The sequence below is a fragment of the Lolium perenne genome, chromosome 4 (assembly GCF_019359855.2).
Source record: "Lolium perenne isolate Kyuss_39 chromosome 4, Kyuss_2.0, whole genome shotgun sequence".
Lineage (NCBI taxonomy): Eukaryota > Viridiplantae > Streptophyta > Magnoliopsida > Poales > Poaceae > Lolium > Lolium perenne.
Genome location: NC_067247.2, coordinates 222,012,027 through 222,033,059, shown reverse-complemented (window position 1 = coordinate 222,033,059; position 21,033 = coordinate 222,012,027).

Genomic DNA, 21,033 nt, shown 5'->3' with positions numbered 1-21,033 from the left:
TCCCTCTCACTTTCTCTCTTTTATTTCTCAAGCCTACCATGTTGGTATCCCATGCTTGAGTTCTTCCCTGATTTCATTTCAAATTCTTCTCTTCTCAAAAATTCAGAAAGTTATTTGAAAGGAGGAAGAAATAAAAAACTGAAAACTGAAAAGAAATAAAAGAAAAAGGCTAACTAATCTAACCCAGCCCAGCCCATCTAACCTCTCTCTTGCCATCTCCCACCGAAGCCACCTGATGGCCTGGCCCATCTTACCATCTGACCGAAGGGGGTATGCCTTCTCCTCGTCTCCACCTTTCCACGTAGATCAAGCTCACCATATCGGGCAATGGCTCTCCCCATCGACGCCACGACGCCACCCGCTCCATCCTCTGGTCCTCCTCTTCCCCTTAAGTAACCAGCAGCACCTCCTCTGAACCCTAGCTTCCTTACCCTCCTCCAAACGCCGCCGCCACCCTCTCCCTGTCTCCAACACAAACCTACAGAGAGGGTTTTACCCGGAGCTCCCGCCGCCTGCCGCCGTCGCCATGGCCTGCCTCGACATCACCTGAGCCCGGGAACGGAACCGCGTCGTCTTCCTCTTCGTCCTGGACGTCTTCACGGAGCCGACCGCTGCCCGCAGCTGCTCGAGTTCTTCCTCACGCCGTCGACGTCTACCCCGGCCTCCCCTTCTTCTTCATCTCCAGCAGCTCCTACGCCGCTCCCTCCTCGTCTCCGACCACCCCTGGGTGAGCACCACACTCCAGATCTCTCCCCTGCATGTCTCTATGTCGCTGCTCCACCAAATGTGCGAAGATCTGAGCGAGATCGAACCGATAAAACGAAACAGACGGTTCCAGTTTTTCTGTTTCGAGGTGGCTACTTCCGATGATCTTTTACGGCGATCTACTCCACTCCAGTGCACGTACTTCACACCGTTGGAAAGCTGAGACGAAGGGCTACAATTTTCGTTTTGGAAGCGACCGATTTAGTTTCCTGTAGACGACGACACCTTCGTTCAAAGATCTGTCCAGAAAATCGTTTTCAGACTTCATCAGTTTTCTACCGTGTCTCTGTGCCGTTTTCCGACGAGCATCGCCGGCGATCCCTTCCACCCCAGCATGGGTTCTTGGTATCTCTAGATGCATGGCAGGACCCTATTTCTCCTCGACTTGGAATCATCCAAAACGGTCAAGAAACGGCGACGCCATCTTCCTCCAAACGTTGGACCACAAATAGATCTCGTTTCTCGGATTCAGTTTCGCCGTGTCGCAGTCCTACTTTCCGACGAGCCTCTCCGTCGCCACGCTGCTCTGTATCCACTCATACCTGATTCCTTACAATCTTGGCACAACCAGCAAGCTCAACTCGTCGAAAGTTCCTCAGATGGCCTCCCAGAATCTCCGTTTTAGTCGCTTTAAATCCGTGCAGAAAACCCTCTACAGAAAACAGCAAGTGTCCAGTTTTCAGTTTCAGTGTCATAAAATTCAGTTAACGCCACGCACGGATCCGGCCTGTTTTCAAAATTCAGTTTCAACAAATATGCCCCTGGTTACTTTTCGAATATTTAAAAAGTGCATTTAAACTTTGTCAAATACCACAAGTTTTATATCCATTTTGTCCAGAAAAACATGATCTATTCAACTATGAACTTCGTTTCAACATTTGAACAAATAAAAATTGACCACATTTCAAATTGGAGTATAAATGATAAAATTTGCTAAATTCATATCTTTAATTCTACAATTCCAAATTCTACAAACTTTATATCCTTTTTCATCAGAAAAGTGAGAGCAATTCAAATCTTTCATTCTCATGCATCATTGGCATCATCTCTGAATTATCCAAAATAAAACTTGCAAAATGAATTAAGATATATGTGAGGGTGTTTATCAATTTATGTGAATTATGAGCACCCCACTTAATTTTGCCATGCACATATCATCTTGCCATGACATCACGCATCATATTGCGCATTGCATTTACTTGTATTTGATTTGTGCTATATCTTTCTTGTATGTGCTATTTGGTTCTTCTCGAGTAGACGCCGACGCAGAGCAGTACGAGCAGGAGTACAAGCACCCCCGGGAGGATCGTGTCGGTGCTGCTACCTCTGATCTGACAGGCGAGCCCACCCCTTCACCTATTTTACATTTACATGCTCTTTTGATCTATTGCTATCCTTATGTTGCGATTCTGTTGTGTCACGTGTCCTATCCACCTGTTACCTATATGTCCGAGATACACCTCCTCGCCCTACCTATTGTTTGTTGTTTGCCAGCTTTGCGAGTCGTAGGCGAGTTTAGGGTTTTCTCTTGATATCTCGAAATGTTTGGGATATCTTGTTGGGATGTTGTCACATGTACTACCTTTTCGAAAATGAAGTTGATATCTTTTTCTACAATTAAAATTGCTAAGGGATAATAATATGCAGAGGCATCTGTGAGCCCCTTTGCGAAAGCATCGGAACTTTGACTTGCTAATGTCCCCTAGGACCCGAGTTCTTGTTATCTGTTTCTAAGACTAAGCGCGCTAACCACTCGTGGGAGGATTTATCGGGACCCCCCATCACCCATTACCATTTCTCAAGTCTGTTGAAAAGGGGGCCACAACCCTTGTTTTATTTGCCTATCCCATGTATGCCATGCTTTACTTACTGTTTCCTTCGGGTGTTTACTTCCTGTTGCCTTCGGGTGTTTATATTCTGTACTGTACCTTGCGGGACGTTTAGCGAAGCGTGTGGTTCGCACGCCTAGCCGCCGGCGCAAACCTCTGAGTCCGTCTCGGAGTACGGCCGAAATTCGACACAGGTAGCTTAGGCGGGTGGCCCCCCTAGACTTTCTTGTTGATTTGGGAACGGTCTTGTTGTGAGACTCCGCGCTTGTCTACGCGGGTTCGAGCATGCGTGTATGGTAACATTGGTGCACCCCTGCAGGGTAATCTTATCGATAAGCCGTGTCCGCGGTTATGGACGAGTTGGAGCTGATTAACTCGATCATAGAACAACTTGCACCTAATCTTGTTGATAATAACTTGCTAATTACTTGTGTAGTAAGTTAGCCCTATTATAATGGAATGGATATAAAATTGTCAACTGTGTGAGTGCCTTGTTAGTACCTCTTGGCTAAGGGGGATCGCATTGGCTGGGTTGTTGTTTGCAGAGTATAGAACTGCTAGAATATGCGCTCTCTCATCTTCTCTGATAGATGAATGTTGTAGCGTGTCTCTATTGGATAGTGCTTTGCTGCCGCTAAACTCCACCATATAGCCGGGCGAAGTTTACACCGCCCACCAGCAAACATAGCTGGTCTTGTCTCGCAAGTACGTGCCAACGGTACTTACCCTCGTTTTTCTTCCTCTTTTTCTGGAACACGCTTTTCGACAAACAGGTACGACAGATGATGAGCAGTACGCAGGTGGCTACTTTGTCGAGTTCACGGACGACGACTTCGTTGCGTAGCAGGATCGTTCCTAAGGCAGTAGCCTGTGGCTTGTTGGTTATGGAAACACCGCTTGATTATCTCCAGGACTCTTAGTCCCATTTGGTTCTTGTCTGTACCCAGACTATTTGGCTATCTTATGTATGATGTAATGTTGGGACATGTGTCCTCTGAGTGTCATTTGGATCTTGCTCATTAGAGCGTTGCTAAATATATGAACCTTATTTCCATCTTTTGTGTCATACATAGTCATGTTGTGATATTCAAGCTGTATTCTACCGTCGTATCCTATGCACAGTGTGTGTATGTGTGAAGTGCACAGGAAGGTGAAGCACTCAGGCTTGGAAAGCCTATCGTGAGCCTTTGAGGTGGGTGTTGTGTGCATGGGCGTGTCGAGCTGTTGCTTGGCCTACCCATATGCTTGGGAATGAGAGGCGACCTCACGGTCCTTTGTAGTGACCTCATGCACATAAACCCCTCTTATCTGCGCGCTCTGGGTTTTCCTACTCCTGGGGCTTACAGACTTGGTATCAGAGCAGGACTGCCTTTAGGAGCCCCTTTGCAGCGGACGAAGTTGTGTCTAGAAACTCATATTTTATTAGCTACATAGGAAAAATTGTGCGCGAGAGTAGGAATTCTGCTTTTATTTCTTACCCCACCCACCCTCCCTCTGGTAAGGACGTGCAACGGTTTTACTCTATTCTTATCTTGTTTCATCTAGGCTTGGACGTGTTTGTGGGAAACCATAGTGCCATAGGGAAAAGTGTTTTAAAAAAAATTCTGTACTATGGTTGCTTCATTATCATCCTTTGTCAATCTCCACATATAATCTCTTCCTTTGCAATTGTTAGTATTTTCATGCTAACATGTTCTTTCGTTGTTCCGTTGCTATCTTGGTTCATCTGTTGTTCCGGCGCAACCCACCTACGTGCCTCATCCGAAGGTTTTGTTTCCCGCCCTCCCACCCCTCTTTCTGTTCCACGGAGATTTCAAGTTCAGCAAAAGTTCTGTTTCAGCTTTACAAGACAAATGGTTCCTCATCCTTCCAATCAACCCTTTTTCAGCTACAGTTCTATTTGATACCGGAGCATCACATTCTTTCATCTATCAATGTTTGAACTTGTTGTTCGAGGTTTTCCTCTTTCTTCTTCTTAATTCCGGCTTTGATGTCATCCTTGGCATGGATTGGTTGAAGGCCAACAAAGTTGTCATTGATTGCGCCAACCATTCAGTTTCTTTTCCTACTTCATCAGGAACCTTGACCTATACACCTTCTCAAACACCTTCCGTTCAGCTCTTTGCTTTGAATCCTAGTTCTCTTCCGGAGCTTGAGTCTATACCGGTGGTTTGCGACTTTCCTGATGTCTTTCCTGAAGAACTTCCAGGTGTGCCACATGACAGGGCTGTTGAGGTCGTCATTGAACTAGAGCCTGGAACAGCTCCTATCTCAAAGCGGCCATACAAAATGGGTCCAAATGAGTTGGCTAAACTCAAGAAGCAGCTTGACGAGTTGCAAAAACTTGGTTTCATTCAGCCAATCACTTCTCCATGGGGATGTCCTACCATCTTCGTGAAGAAAAAAGGATAAAACTGATCGATTGGTGGTTGATTACCGTCCTCTCAATGAGAAAACGATCAAGAATACATATCCTCTTCCTCGCATCAATGAGCTCTTTGATCAGCTTGCGGGTGCAACTGTGTTCTCTAAGAAGGATTTGAGAAGTGGTTATCACCAAATCAAAATCCGCAAAGAGGATGTACCCAAGACAGCCTTCAAAACTCGTTATGGTCTCTACGAATACACCGTCATGTCCTTTGGCCTCACTAATGCTCCTGCCACTTTCTCTCGGTTGATGAACTACATTTTCATGGAGTACCTCGACAAGTTTGTGGTAGTCTATCTCGATGATATCCTTGTCTACTCCAAGTCCAATGAGGAGCATGAAGAGCATCTTCGCCTCATCCTCCTGAAGCTTCGTGAACACCGTCTCTATGCCAAGTTCTCCAAATGTGAATTTTGGCTTCCTCAAGTCGTCTATCTTGGCCATGTCATTTCGGGAAAAGGCATTGCTGTCAATCCTGAAACCGTCAAGGCGATCGTTGAATGGCTTCCTCCGAAGAATGTCAAGCAAGTGAGAAGTTTCCTCGGTTTGGCAAGTTACTGCCGCCGCTTTGTTGAGAATTTCTCCAATATCGCCAAGCCTCTTACCGATCTCCTCAAGAAAGACAAGAAGTTCCTTTGGTCTCCTCAATGTCAATCAAGCTTTGACCTCCTCAAGCAGAAGCTCACTTCCACACCTGTCCTTGTTCTTCCAGACACTTCTAAACCTTTCCAGATATTCTGTGATGCCTCTCTTCATGGACTAGGTGCTGTCCTCATGCAAGAATGTCAAGTTGTGGCGTATGCTTCTCGTCAGTTGAAAAAGCATGAACTCAACTATCCCACACATGATCTTGAGCTTGCAGCCGTGTTACATGCTTTAATAACATGGCGCCAATACTTGTTGGGCAACAAATGTGAGATCTTCACCGACCACAAGAGTCTCAAATACATCTTCACACAACCCAACTTGAACCTCCGTCAAACGAGATGGATGGAAACCATCAAGGACTTTGATCTGTCTATCAGCTACACTCCAGGCAAAGCTAATGTCATGGCTGACGCCCTTAGTCGCAAGTCCTATTGCAACAACCTCATGATTCAAGAAAGTCAACCTGCTCTTTATGAAGAATTCAGGAAATTGAATCTTGAGCTTGTTCCCCAAGGCTACCTTGCAAACTTGGTGATCACGCAAACTCTTGAAGATAAGATCCGAAAAGGACAGTTGCGAGATATTTGCAGCAAGAATATCAAAGAGAATATGCACAAGCCCAAGTACAAGTCCTTCTATCTCGACGATCAAGGAACTCTATTCTTCCAAGGTCGTTTTGTTGTTCTTAATGATCCAGACATGAGAAACCTCATCCTCAAAGGAGCTCACGACACTCCTCTCTCTATCCATCCTGGCAGCACAAAGATGTATCTCGATATCAAGTCTACCTATTGGTGGACTAGGATGAAAAGGGATGTTGCTCGCTATGTCTCAGAATGTGATGTCTATCTCCGTGTCAAAGCAGAACATCAGAGACCTGCCGGTGTCCTCCAACCCCTGAAAATTCCTGAGTGGAAATGGGATAAGATTGAGATGGACTTTGTGACTGGTTTTCCAAAGTCTCGAAAAGGCAATGATGCTATCTTCGTGGTGATCGACCGTCTTTCCAAGGTTGCTCACTTCCTTCCTGTCAAAGAAACAATATCTGCTAGTCAGTTGGCTGAGCTCTACACTGCAAAGATTGTTTCTCTTCATGGTGTTCCTTTGGAAATAAGCTCTGATCGCGGAAGCATCTTCACTTCCAAGTTTTGGGCAAGCTTTCAGAAAGTTATGGGAACTAATCTGCTCTTCAGCATAGCTTACCATCCGCAAACGAGTGGGCAAGTCGAAAGAGTCAATCAGATTCTCGAGGACATGCTCTGTACCTGTGTTATCTCCTTCGGCATGAAATGGGAAGAATGCCTTCCATTCGCTGAGTTCTCTTACAACAACAGCTATCAAGCCAGTTTGGGCATGGCACCCTTTGAAGCTCTCTATGGTCGAAAATGCAGAACACCTCTGAACTGGTCTGAAACCGGTGAAAGGAAAATCTTTGGCCCCGATGTCATCAACGAGGCTGAAGAAAAGGTGCGAATCATTCGTGACAATCTGAAGATAGCACAATCTCGGCAGAAAAGCTATTATGATAGCAAGCACCGTGATATGTTATATCATCCTGGTGATCAAGCCTACCTTCGTGTTACTCATATGAGGGGCACTCATCGCTTTGGTATCAAAGGCAAGCTGGCGCCAAGATACATTGATCCTTTCAAAGTTCTAGCAAAGCGTGGTGAAGTCGCTTACCTCCTTGAACTCCCTGAGAAGCTCTCAAAAGTGCACGATGTCTTCCACGTGTCACAGCTCAAGAAGTGCTTCAAAGATCCGGGTCGTGCAGTTGATCACGAGTCCATTGACCTACAAGAAGACCTCTCCTACAAAGAGCATCCCGTTCGGATTCTTGATGAAGCTGAACGTCGTACTCGCAACAACTCTGTCAAGTTCCTCAAGGTGCAGTGGTCGCACCATTCCGATAAATAAGCAACTTGGGAGCGGGAAGATCAACTCCGTTCCGAGTACCCGGCCTTTTTCTCTTCTCCCTGAGAATCTCGGGGCGCGATTCCTTCAAGGGGGCGTTTGTAACATCCCAAGAGTAACACCTTAGTCCCTTTTACCTTTCTTGCATTGTCATCATCTCATCATGTTGCACTCATGCATATCACCACCTTTCGGCTTTTATAAAATTGCATTTGGTTTTGGCTTTGGTTTGTTTGCTTGTGGTTCTTCCTCTCGTCCTCTCTCTTGGTTCATCCCCTCCCTCTTGTGATGTTCCAAGAAAAGCTAACAAGCCTAAACCTATCCCTCTACTTGATCTATATTTCAAATAGGTCATGCCAAAATTTTCTATTATATGGTTGATAAACCTACCCCTCTCTTCTATTTTTGCAATGCTTAATATGTGCTTGAGTTGGGATCCCTTCCTTCTCAAATGGTTGAGCCCATTAGGTTTTGCCAAATATTTGAATCCCACATATTTTCATCTCTCTTTAATTTTCTCTATGGCTCCCTCTCACTTTCTCTCTTTTATTTCTCAAGCCTACCATGTTGGTATCCCATGCTTGAGTTCTTCCCTGATTTCATTTCAAATTCTTCTCTTCTCAAAAATTCAGAAAGTTATTTGAAAGGAGGAAGAAATAAAAAACAGAAAACTGAAAAGAAATAAAAGAAAAAGGCTAACTAATCTAACCCAGCCCAGCCAATCTAACCTCTCTCTTGCCATCTCCCACCAAAGCCACCTGATGGCCTGGCCCATCTTACCATCTGACCGAAGGGGGTATGCCTTCTCCTCGTCTCCACCTTTCCACGTAGACAAAGCTCACCATATCGGGCAATGGCTCTCCCCATCGACGCCACGACGCCACCCGCTCCATCCTCTGGTCCTCCTCTTCCCCTTAAGTAACCTGCAGCACCTCCTCTGAACCCTAGCTTCCTTACCCTCCTCCAAACGCCGCCGCCACCCTCTCCCTGTCTCCAACAGAAACCTACAGAGAGGGCTTTACCCGGAGCTCCCGCCGCCCGCCGCCGTCGCCATGGCCTGCCTCGACATCACCTGAGCCCGGGAACGGAACCGCGTCGTCTTCCTCTTCGTCCTGGACGTCTTCACGGAGCCGACCGCTGCCCGCAGCTGCTCGAGTTCTTCCTCACGCCGTCGACGTCTACCCCGGCCTCCCCTTCTTCTTCATCTCCAGTAGCTCCTACGCCGCTCCCTCCTCGTCTCCGACCACCCCTGGGTGAGCACCACACTCCAGATCTCTCCCCTGCATGTCTCTATGTCGCTGCTCCACCACATGTGCGAAGATCTGAGCGAGATCGAACCGATAAAACGAAACAGACGGTTCCAGTTTTTCTGTTTCGAGGTGGCTACTTCTGGTGATCTTTTCCGGCGATCTACTCCACTCCAGCGCACGTACTTCATACCGTTGGAAAGCTGAGACGAAGGGCTACAATTTTTGTTTTGGAAGCGACCGATTTCGTTTCCTGTAGACGACGACACCTTCGTTCAAAGATCTGTCCAGAAAATCATTTTCAGACTTCATCAGTTTTCTACCGTGTCTCTGTGCCGTTTTCCGACGAGCATCGCCGGCGATCCCTTCCACCCCAGCATGGTTTCTTGGTATCTCTAGATGCACGGCAGGACCCTCTTTCTCCTCGACTTGGAATCATCCAAAACGGTCAAGAAACGGCGATGCCATCTTCCTCCAAACGTTGGACCAGAAACAGATCTCGTTTCTCAGATTCAGTTTCGCCGTGTCGCAGTCCTACTTTCCGACGAGCCTCTCCGTCGCCACGCTGCTCTGTCTCCACTCATACCTGCTTCCTTACAATCTTGGCACAACCAGCAAGCTCAAATCGTCGAAAGTTCCTCAGATGGCCTCCCAGAATCTCCGTTTTAGTCGCTTTAAATCCGTGCAGAAAACCCTCTACAGAAAACAGCAAATGTCCAGTTTTCAGTTTCAGTGTCATAAAATTCAGTTAACGCCACGCAGGGATCCGGCCTGTTTTCAAAATTCAGTTTCAACAAATATGCCCCTGGTTACTTTTCGAATATTTAAAAAAGTGCATTTAAACTTTTTCAAATACCACAAGTTTTATATCCATTTTGTTCAGAAAAACATGATCTATTCAACTATGAACTTCGTTTCAACATTTGAACAAATAAAAATTGACCACATTTCAAATTGGAGTATAAATGATAAAATTTGCTAAACTTATATCTTTAATTCTAATTCCAAATTCTACAAACTTTATATCCTTTTTCATCAGAAAAGTGAGAGGAATTGAAATCTTTCATTCTCATGCATCATTGGCATCATCTCTGAATTATCCAAAATAAAACTTGCAAAATGAATTAAGATATATGTGAGGGTGTTTATCAATTTATGTGAATTATGAGCACCCCACTTAATTTTGCCATGCACATATCATCTTGCCATGTCATCACGCATCATATTGCGCATTTCATTTACTTGTATTTGATTTGTGCTATATCTTCCTTGTATGTGCTATTTGGTTCTTCTCGAGTAGACGCCGACGCAGAGCAGTACGAGCAGGAGTACGAGCACCCCCGGGAGGATCGTGTCGGTGCTGCTACCTCTGATCTGACAGACGAGCCCACCCCTTCACCTATTTTACATTTACATGCTCTTTTGATCTATTGCTATCCTTATGTTGCGATTCTGTTGTGTCACGTGTCCTATCCACCTGTTACCTATATGTCCGAGATACACCTCCTCGCCCTACCTATTGTTTGTTGTTTGCCAGCTTTGCGAGTCGTAGGCGAGTTTAGGGTTTTCTGTTGATATCTCGAAATGTTCGGGATATCTTGTTGGGATGTTGTCACATGTACTACCTTTTCGAAAATGAAGTTATATCTTTTTCTACAATTAAAATTGCTAAGGGGTAATAATATGCAGAGGCATCTGTGAGCCCCTTTGCGAAAGCATCGGAACTTTGACTTGCTAATTTCCCCTAGGACCCGAGTTCTTGTTATCTGTTTCTAAGACTGAGCACGCTTACCACTCGTGGGAGGATTTATTGGGACCCCCCATCACCCATTACCATTTCTCAAGTCTGTTGAAAAGGGGGCCACAACCTTGGTTTTATTTGCCTATGCCATGTATGCCATGCTTTACTTACTGTTGCCTTCGGGTGTTTATATTCTGTACTGTACCTTGCGGGACGTTTAGCGAAGCGTGTGGTTCGCACGCCTAGCCGTCGGCGCAAACCTCTGAGTCCGTTTCGGAGTACGGCCGAACTTCGACACGGGTAGCTTAGGCGGGTGCCCCCCCTAGACTTTCTTGTTGATTTGGGAACGGTCTTGTTGTGAGACTCCGCGCTTGTCTACGCGGGTTCGAGCATGCGTGTATGGTAACATTGGTGCACCCCTGCAGGGTAAATCTTATCGATAAGCCGTGTCCGCGGTTATGGACGACTTGGAGCTGATTAACTCGATCATAGAACAACTTGCACCTAATCTTGTTGATAATAACTTGCTAATTACTTGCGTAGTAAGTTAGCCCTATTATAATGGAATGTATATAAAATTGTCAACTGTGTGAGTGCCTTGTTAGTACCTCTTGGCTAAGGGGGATCGCATTGGCTGGGTTGTTGTTTGCAGAGTATAGAACTGCTAGAATATGCGCTCTCTCATCTTCTCTGATAGACGAATGTTGTAACGTGTCTCTATTGGATAGTGCTTTGCTGCCGCTAAACTCCACCATATAGCCGGGCGAAGTTTACACCGCCCACCAGCAAGCATAGCTGGTCTTGTCTCGCAAGTACGTGCCAACGGTACTTACCCTTGTTTTTCTTACTCTTTTTCCGGAACACGCTTTTCGAAAAATAGGTACGACAGATGATGAGCAGTACGCAGGTGGCTACTTTGTCGAGTTCATGGACGACGACTTCGTTGCGTAGCAGGATCGTTCCTAAGGCAGTAGCCTGTGGCTTGTTGGTTATGGAAACACCGCTTGATTATCTCCAGGACTCTTAGTCCCATTTGGTTCTTGTCTGTACCCAGACTATTTAGCTATCTTATGTATGATGTAATGTTGGGACATGTGTCCTCTGAGTGTCATTTGGATCTTGCTCATTAGAGCGTTGATATATATATGAATCTTATTTCCATCTTTTGTGTCATACATAGTCATGTTGTGATATTCAAGTTGTATTCTACCCTCGTATCTTGTGCACAGTGTGTGTATGTGTGAAGTGCACAGGAAGGTGAAGCACTCAGGCTTGGAAAGCCTATCGTGAGACTTTGAGGTGGGTATTGTGTGCATGGGCGTGTCGAGTTGTTTCTTGGCCTACCCATATGCTTGGGAATGCGAGGCGACCTCACGGTCCTTTGTAATGACCTCATGCACATAAACCCCTCTTATATGCGCGCTCTGGGTTTTCCTACTCCTGGGGCTTACAGTAATGGTTGTCTTTAAATTTGTTAAGACCTGCGTGTCTATTCATCATGTAATAGCCTCAAGTAGTTGTTATAGTAGCTATAAGTGATGGATAACCATGAAGCGGCGCCATGACCTTGCTGCGCAATGCTGGTGATGATGGAGATCATGCTCGTGTGCTTTGGGGATGGAGATCAAAAGCACAAGAAGAAAGGCCATATCATATCACATATTATGAATTGCATGTGATGTTAATCCTTTATGCATCTTATCTTGCTTAGATCGCGATGGTAGCATTATAAGATGATCCCTCACATTAATATCAAGATAATAAAGTGTTCTACCCTCGTATGCACCGTTGCTACAGTTCATTGTTTTGAAGCATCTCGTGATGATCGGATGTGATAGATTCTACGTTCACATACAACGGGTGTAAGCCATGTTGCACACGCGAAAATACTTGGGTTTGCTTGACGAGCCTAGCATGTACAGACATGGCCTCGGAACACAGGAAACTGAAAGGTTGAACACGAGTCATATGGATGATATGATCAACATGTTGATGTTCACCATTGAAGCTACATCATCTCACGTGATGATCGGTTTTGGTGTAGTGGATATGGATCGTGTGCCACGAAACAACTATGAGGGATGTTGTATTAAGTGGGAGTTCATTAGTAATTAGATTAAAACATGAACTAATTATCATGAACATAGTCTGAATTGTATTTTGAATTAAATTTGTAGAATTGGCATTCGTTATCTACCATGCGCTAGTCTTGTAATTGAGATAGAAATACTATTAAGTCTGGCAAGTAACTTTACGGACTGGTACCGTATTGTTAAAGAATCAAGAAATGATTAAGTCCTATTGCAAACTTTTAGTAAACCTCACATTGCTGATTCTAGGAGCAATGGTTTCAATTAATACCTAAAATCATCTTGTCTCCGTGAAACTTGAAGTTCAAATCCGTTTGAAAAGTAAGGAGCTGGAAATTTTGTTTTCAGAAATAAGCAAGGTATGAGATATATGTGATATCTAAGACCTCATTGCAAGATGATAGAATATAATCTAGTGAGACTACATAAACTCATAAGTTTTATGGGAATGTACGAAGGTTGAAGACGCTAGGCGTCCCGATCCTCCAACTAGTTGGGCACTAACGATATCCGCATGTACATGAAGTGATCGTCCTTAGTATGCAACGTTGCTAAGACTCGTCGTTTCGAAGCATCACGTGATGATCGGGTGTTATAGATTCTACGTGTGCATACAACGGGTGCAAGCTAGATTTGCACATGCAAATACTGAGGTTAAACGTTACGAGCCTAGCATGTACAGACATGGTCTCGGAAAGACGTCATGATTTGATGGATACAGGTGAAATTGTTCGTCGCATTAAAAGGTTACTAATAGTGAAATCTGGAACACTTGTCATGTGATGATCAACTTCAAAGTAAGAACCTCAAGGCTATTAGTATTTGACCAATGGACCTATAAGTTATTGAAGGTGAAGTGTTTTCTAAGAATGAGGAAAGCTAAAAGAGAAACTACAAAAGATTTTTGGCAGAAAGAAAGAAAAGACTAGAAAGTCTAGCTCAGGTGTATATAGATGATATACATGTTATGAATGTATTCCTTGTTTGGTCACACAATGAAATTCTCGAGCATTTGTACCATATTGGTTGGTATGAGGTGTCATACGAAACAACGCAATACAAGAATACAATGGCCTAAATGACTGACAAGGAATATGGTAGGAATGCACGTCTGGAACAAAATAAAGTGTTATTGTGTTCGTCGTTGGCATTCTACCTAGCCCTTCAGATTTATAATAAAAAACTTTACAATTGTTGCTATGTTCTAGTCAAATGAAAATAATGAGTTGTTCAAATTATGACAGTATTCCATGTACGATGGATAAGTTATTATAAATTTTTATGGTGAAATACACATGCATAACACTGACGCTAAAATACCATAATGCAAATGATGTGAATTCCACTTATTAGTGGAACAGCCATTTAGGTTATGTTAGAAAGGAACGCATGAAGGAACTCCATGAAAATAGATTTTTGGAGTCATTCGATTTTTGAATCGTTTGGCGCTTGCAAATCTCTTCTAAAGAGAATGACTGAAATTCTGTTCATAGGCCGAAAAGTTGAACGAGCAACTGACTTAGTGGAAACATACATGATGATGAATGTGGTTCACTGGGCATAGTTGTATGCGGGAGATTCTTTTATTTCATGAAAACTTCCAACAATGATTGAGTGTATATATGTGGATATATTTATTCGATAAGGAAGAAGTTTGAAACATTTGAGTGGATTCAAATAAATTTCAGCATGAAGTGGAAATCATCGTAATAGAAAAGTCAAATATCTGTGATTGGATCATGGTGGAAATATTTAAATTACGAGTTTTAGCGAACATCTAAGAGAGTTATGAAATTGTTCTACAACCTCACGTTTCTTGGAGTATCATAGTGATGATGGAGTGTCCGAGAGACGTATCCAAATCTGTTGGATTAATGATGAGATAAAATAAAATGATGCCATTATATTTTTGTGTACTATGCTTTAGAGACTATCGCTTTTACACTAAATAGAGCGTCATCATAATCCGTTGAAATGACACCATATGAGTTAGGCATGGGTATAAACCCTAATAGTCCTTTCTTAAATTTTGGTATGCGTAGCATAAGTAAATGAGTTTACAACCAAAATCGGATGAATGTCTTTGTTGGTTATCCTAGAGAATGGATTGGGAATTCTTTCCACTATGAAGTCAAAGACAAAAGTGTTTATCGATGTTTCTTACTTATTTCCAAGAAATTGTTTCTAGCGATGTATTTGAGTGTGAGGATAATGGAACTTGATAAGGTTTATGAACCTGAGCATGATGATCAGAGTAGCGCAACATCGGAAATGGTTCCGGAGGCGGCCACAAAGATCATAGCTCCCATGTCTACAAAGAGTTATAGTCATGGAGATCGAAGTACCCATTGAACCTTGTAGGTATGGTTTACTTTGTGATCAAATAAATGATTTGTGGACAAATGATTGATTTTGAATAATAATGAACCAACTACATACAAAGAAGTTATGATGGGCCCTGACTCTGTTAAAATGGCTATGCGCCATGAAATCCAAGATAGGTGAATACTTTTTGAAAGTAAATGGATCTATAAAATTGATGGACTTGGATGGAATATCCTTGAAGAAGCTCGACTTGTCGAAAAGTTGTTTACGACAAAGTTCAAAGAGTTGACTACGATAAGATTAGATCTTCCGTAGCAATGCTTATAGTCTATGTGGATTATTCTAGTAATCGCTACATATTTCTTTTATGAGATATGATAGTAGGATGGCAGAAATACATTCCTTACCAGAAGTGTATGAAGGATGTATACTAGATACAAACCAAAGAGTTTTGCTAGTCCGTTGAATAGTAGATGGGTATACAAACTTCACTGGATGAAGTAAGTATCACGGAGTTGGAATCTTCACCGAATGAAATAATCAAAGAGTTTTGATTTCATTAGAAATGATGAAGATGCTTGCATTTGCAAGAAATTAAGTGGGAGCGTTGAGACATAGTTATAATATTATATGTGGATGACATATCATTGATTATAAATGATGTAATTATATGCTTGATGTGATTAAAATGTTTCATTTAGAGTTAACTTCAATGAAAAAATATGGACTAAAACATATTTAGTATCAAGATCTATGAAGATAGATTGAAACACATAATAAGTTTAAGTCAAAGTACATAGAATGAATATTGAAGTAGTTCAATACAAAAATATTAAGAAGGTGTTCTTTTCCATGTGAAGGTTTAACAAGACTTGAGTGTATTTGACACTCATGAGTAAAAACACATGAGTGATTTTAGATCACGAATAATATGTACAAAATCAGATGTCCTGTGCTCTAAAGTGTTACAAGCATATACCAGAATGATTCATGCAATGATCATTCGACACCAGTAAGAATATCCCTGAGTGCTTTAGAAGAACCAAGGATATATATATATAGTTTTGTATGGGGTAATGACAAACAAATCGCTGTAAGGTGTTGCACCGATATTAGTTTGGTCTCATATAAAAATAAAATTTCAATCTCAATTAGGCTAAGTATTGTTTAAACGGTAGCACAATGATCTAGAAGAAGTCTATGCTAGATTTAGATGAGTTCTAAATATTGTGACGGATTCTACAAACAAAGGCAGAGTATGTCATTGTTTTGACAATGACTGAGGATGTTAAGTCGAGGAGTTCTTTGAGAACTTGGTGTAGTTCCGATAGTGTCAGAACTTTGAAGCTATATTGTGTGTGACAATATTAGTGACTTATTTCAGACCGCGGAATTAAGGTTCCACCAGAGGACTAAGCATATATAATTAATGCCGACTCACTTGGAAAATGAGTGATGCGTTGAGACGCAAATGAATTGCAAAATACATACGTTTCTGAGCGTGTCAGATCCGTTGACTAAAACCTCTCCTATGAGCAAAACATGATAAGCACCAGAAGGCCAAGGTGTTATATCTTTACAAATGTAAACTAGATTATTGACTCTAGTGCAAGTGGGAGACTGTTGGAGATATGCCCAAGAGGCAATAATAAATTAGTTATTGTTATATCTTAGTGTTCATGATAAATGTTTACATCCCATGCTATGATTGTATTAACCGAAACATTGATAGATGTGTGTTATGTAAATAAACAATGAGTCCCTAGTAAGCCTCTTGTATAACTAGCTTGGTGATTAATAGATGATCATGGTTTCGTGATCATGAACATTGGATATTGTTAATAACAAGGTTATGTCATTGGGTGAATGATATAATGGACATACACCCAAATAAGCGTAGCATGAGATCAAGTCATTAAGTTCAACTTGCTATAAGTTTTCGATGCATAGTTACCTAGTCCTTCGACCATGAGATCATGTAAATCACTTACACCGGCAGGGTACTTTGATTACATCAAACTCCATTGCGTAAATGGGTGGTTATAAAGATGGGATTAAGTATTCGGAAAGTGTAAGTTGAGGCATATGGATCAACAATGGGATTTGTCCATCCTGATGACGGATAGATATACTCTGTGCCCTCTCGGTGGAATGTCGCCTGATTAGCTTGCAACCTTGTGAATGGGTCACAAGGGATGACATACCACGGTATGAGTAAAGAGTACTTGTCGGGAATGAGGTTGAACAAGGTATGGAGATACCGATGATCGAACCTCGGACAAGTAAAGTATCGCGTGGCAAAGGGAATCTGTATCGTATGTAAATGGTTCAATCGATCACTAAGTTATCGTTGAATGTGTGGGAGCCATTATGGATCTCCAGATCCCGCTATTTGTTATTGGTCGGAGAGGAGTCTCGACCATGTCTGCATAGTTCACGAACCGTAAGGTGACGCGTTTAAGGTTCGATGTCGCATAAGTAGATTCGGAATATGAGATGGAGACCGAAGTTTGTTCGAAGTCTCGGATGGGATCCAGGACATCACGAGGAGGTCCGGAATGGTCCGGAGAATAAGATACATATAAGGGAAGTTGATTTCTAGCTTTCAGAAAAGTTCGGAATTTTTCCGGTGGAAGACCGGGAAGGTTCTAGAAGGTTCCTGGGGTCCCACCTGTGGGCCCACGACCCTAGGAGGCATAGGATGGGCCGAGGGGATGCACCCTAGCCTAATGGGCCAGGGGCACATGCCCCTCAAGGCCCAAGTCGGCCACCCTTAGGGTTTTCCCCAAAACCCTAGGGGGGATCAACTTGGTGGGGGTGGGGGGGGGAGAATTCCCCCTCCCCCGTTTGGCCGCCGGCCCTAGATGGGTTTGGGGCATTGGGGGGCTGTAACATCCCTGTTTTGCTAAACCCTAATTAGGAGTTGTTTGTGCATTCATGAGCATCATTTAGAATGCATTAAGAAAAAAAATTGCATTTCAAAATGAAGTGGAAACCTTAAACTCCAAAGTTCTACCTCTATTTGAAATGTTTCAAACCTTCAAAATCTTGTGGTGTGATTTTTTTTTGAAATGATCAATGATGCCACATAATGTTGCTACACAATTTTGGAAGTTTATGTTTTCAAAAATAGCCCAAAACAATAAGTACAAATGGTTTTAGCCCTGTTTTTAATTGTTTTTAGGAAAACAACAAAGGGCAGGGGGTTTTGGGCAAATATGCCTTTGTCTTCTTCCTTCACACAGGCAGAGAGCTGCCTGGCAGCCCTCCCGCCGTCGATCCCGGCGAGGAGATGCCCGCCGCTCGCCGCCCCTGGACGGAGATAAGGCCGCCGACGCCCTCTCCTCTCATCCTCATCCTTTCCCCTCCCTGGCGCTCTCTTCCTCTCTCTGCTCGCGCGTGCGACCAAACCCTGGCCGCCGGCAGTCGTCGCCTCGTGCCGCCGTTCCGGCCACCCCCGCGCCCAACCGCCACCACCATCGGCACCGCCTCCTCCTACTTCTCCTCCCCGTCGAAGGAATCGATGAGGGGAGGCTCCAATCGGCCGCCCTGTCATCATCTTCCCCGCGGCCGGCCACCTCCTCCGACGGCCATGGCGTCGCCGTCCGACCACCTCCGGCCTCTCCGTCGCTTCCGTCGCGCTCAGGGTGAGCTACCCGTCACGCCGGTGTCCTCGGCCTGCTCCCTCTCGCCCTCTAGCCCCACCCGCGACGGGTATCTGCCCCGGCCGCCGCCGCTCGTCGTCGCCGGCGTCGCTCCGGCGACATTTAGCCGTCGGCGCCGCCACCAAATGGTAGCGTGTGTCGAGCTGCCCCTTTCCCCCCTAGCGCGTGACCCTATCGCCCTCTGGATCGGCGGATTGAAATCCGGCCGAGCTCCACAGGGAGCTCATGGCATGGCTGACGTCATCATGACGTCATGCCCACGTCACAATTCCTTTTTCTAATTTCCAGAAAATGTTTAATTCTTGCTTAATTCATAAGTAATTCATTTTAATTCAGAAAAAGGTGTATAATATGTCAAAATGATCGGAAAAGTGAAACCTATCCATCTAAGCTTTCATCATGCATTTTTGAACAACTTAAATTAACATTTTTGTTAGAACAACGAAATACCACTTTATGGAAGTCATCGAAATGCAATGTTTTATGCATTCGAATTCCATTTAATTTGACAACGATGGCTTAGGGTTAGTTTCAATAACTTTAACATGTCATATCATCATTCTTGTATGCGCATTGCATCGATGCCATGTGTTGATTGTTATTTCTCTATTTCTAGTATCTGCTTCTTCGCGACCGATAGAACACGTGAGCAAGACGATGAAGGACGACCGCACCGAAGATCAATATTGTCCACCGCCAAACCAGTCAAGTACAAGTTTATCGGAGCTCCAATTCGGTTTGTCAGGGACAAAGGCAAGCCCTAGCCTGGTTCATTTATGATTTCGAAATGCTTTTACTCTGGTTCCTTCATATTGCATGCGATTCAACTGTCTTTTGTCGATAGGTAGAGTTACCCTATCTGTTGCATGTTTCACCCTTGTAGCCTCAAAATCCCTGATCCACTGCTCCTAGCATAACTAGGTTTGGCATGTGTGCATAGTTAGAGCCTTTATATCTTTATGCTTAGCCATGCTTAGTTTGTTACGCTACCACTCCGGTCTTCGGACTGGAGCCTTACAATGAAATGGAAATAGCATGACAGGTTGACGTGGTAAGTATATAGATGTTGATAAACATGATTAAAGGCTCAGACGAGAGGCCACATTGGGATGTGGTGGGTTGTTTCGTTTCTGCCGACCCTAGGAACCGAGTTCTCGCCTCTTGAACCAAGACCGAGCGTACAACCACACGAGGCCCTATTATGGTACCCTCTTGACTCACTAACTTGCCTAGTAGATTCCATGAGTCACATAGTTTGCTTGTTATCTGGACATATGCATCGAAAACGTTTGTGAAAAGGTGCATAGCATACAGGTAGGTAAGCGTGGCCGTGGTGGCTGGGGTTAGAGTCCCTGGGGAAACCCACCTCGCCTCACATCGTTAAGGACCGACTTCGGGACTTGACCCGTTACGGCGGAACAATCCTTAGCGCGTGACTCATGGTCTCGGCGACAGCAAGGTAAAGGTCGTGGTCAACCACTCTCTGCCGGCTTTCCAAGGAAGAGAGCTAATGTACTGGCACTAAGAATTGGTTGGCGCGTGTGGGTAAAGTTGTGCACCCCTGCAGGGTTATAATCTTTTCGAAAAGCCGTGTCCACGGTTATGGACGACTTGGGAACGGACGTGGAGATCATAGAGAACTTTAACCTCATCGTAAAACTTGGCAAACAATGTGTGCTTACGGATACCTTCTCCGGGTGTTGAGGGGGTAATCCGAGGATAGTGGTTCGAGATGATAAAGATTGGTGGATACAATATGATGATCAATAGAGATAGAGATATCGATCTCTTATCCCCTTTTAAAGATTCTGAGTAGTCGAGCTTCTCCTCTCTCTTGTCTTACAAAGGAAAATTGGCTTTACGCAAAAGAAGCTCCACAGAAAGCCCGCATACCCGCTTTGCTAAAAGGTTGTACTAAGTCTTGCTGAGTCCCTGTACTCAGCTTTGCATGCTTTTGTTTCAGAAGAAGTCGCTCCATCAGATGGTGGTTTCTAGTCGACATCGACGAGTAGCTTGGGGTTCCCAGGTGGCAGCCTGGAATCTATGGGTTGGGACGTCGCCGTTATGCTCCTGGCCTCTTAGGCCTTTTGCTATCTTGCTATGTCTAATAGCATAACTTCGCTTCCGTTGATTGATGTAATGTCAGGTCAGTGACCTCTGCTTGTAATACTTTGGTTCTTTGCTCTGTTATGAGCTTGTATTACCTTTTTGAGTCGTAGAGTCACTGTTGTGTTACCGATTCTCTCACTGTAGTCTCTCGAGCTCTAGGTTAGGCTTATGTCAGACGAAGATCTGGTATTTGTCTAACCCTGATCTCGGGGGTGCCATAGGTTCTGGTATCAGAGCAGGACTGCCTGTAGGAAGCCCTTTCTATTGGTCGA